The sequence below is a fragment of the Acyrthosiphon pisum genome, chromosome A1 (assembly GCF_005508785.2).
Source record: "Acyrthosiphon pisum isolate AL4f chromosome A1, pea_aphid_22Mar2018_4r6ur, whole genome shotgun sequence".
In the NCBI taxonomy this organism is placed as follows: domain Eukaryota; kingdom Metazoa; phylum Arthropoda; class Insecta; order Hemiptera; family Aphididae; genus Acyrthosiphon; species Acyrthosiphon pisum.
The window spans coordinates 19,435,193-19,436,683 of NC_042494.1; positions in this window are offsets into that span (position 1 = coordinate 19,435,193).

The window sequence follows — 1,491 nt, forward strand, 5'->3', positions numbered from 1 at the left end:
GTTTAATATTCGGTGTATGGTTTTCAAAATGTATCTTAACTTTTCCGTTTCCCAGAATAAAAATTCTGATTCGCAGCAGTATATTATCAGGTAGGCAATCTACTACGGTAGATCGCGGACCCCGTGCTGTTTGTACGTAGGTATATGATTTAACTATAAAATATCAAAGTTATACCAAGTTTGTCGTATTCCACCTATGGTAGATTAATATAATCAATTAATACAAAATCCTAACCTAACATAACTACTAATATCAGATGAATAAAAAAAACCAAATTTAACCATTCCTAAATTAGTCTGTCTTCTTCCAGTTACAGCCAAAATATGTACCTTGTATATTTTGTGTTGCATATTCAGTAATAAGAAATTTAAGCTGTTTTGAACAATTGATATTATGTGTCTTACCTATCGTATAAAAAAAAACCAAATTTAACCATTCCTAAATAAGTCAGTCTTCTTCCCAGAGGTTTAATCTACACACAAACATTCATACCAAGCTGAACCCGTGCACTCCGTTGTCCGTAAAAAATTGCAACTTAAAAAATTATGATTGTTCAACTGTTTTTGGGTGTAACTTGCTGCAATGTTCAATAACTTGATTTGGTGCTAACTTGTACCTGATCTGCCCAAATAACCAATGGAAACCAATAATAAATAAATATTAATTTATACTGTAGACTGTAGCCAATGGCAACTATTTAAAAAATAAATAAAAATAAAATTTCCAATTTCCATCGCGAACCTCAAGATCCCTGTTTGAGCACCTCTTTAAAATGCAAATTTTGAAAAATCCTTTCTTAGTGCGCCTATACATAGTAATAAGAACATTTACTGAAAATTTCATATCCATAGCTTCAGCAGTTCCGGCTAAGCGATGATGAATCACCCAGGACAAGTCTTTTTATATATAAAGACTCTCCTTTGCTGTTAATTTTTGGTCCATAAGTTCCCTTTAATATCTTCCATTCGAAGGTGGCCAGTTAAAGTTCATACGATTTTATTGTGGACCACGCCCCACAAGCATAAACAAGGCTACAGGTCTCACTAGCACTTTGTAAAGAGTTATTTTTGTCTTTCATGATAAAATTTTTGATTTAAATGGGACCAATCCAAAATAACATCTGTTTGCCGCTGCTAATCTAAGGTTTATACTTTATTTCCTCGTGGCTATTTGCATCCTAGTTGATGTCCACTCCTAGGTATTTGAAATTATCTACTCTTTCGAATTTATAGTCCCCAACATCCAAGTGTCCCACACTAGGGTTATTCCTAGTTACGACCATGTATTTTGTCTTACCCTCGTTTATTGTTGACTCAATTCACTTTCAATTTTCCATCAAATTTTGTGTAGTATCCTTTGGATTTTCATTTTCGGCCATTATAACTAAATCATCTGCACAGGCAGCCAGTATTAGTTGCTTGTCAATTCCAATTTTAATTCCACTCGCTGTTACTAGGGTTTCTATTACGACTGATTCCAATGCTATATTA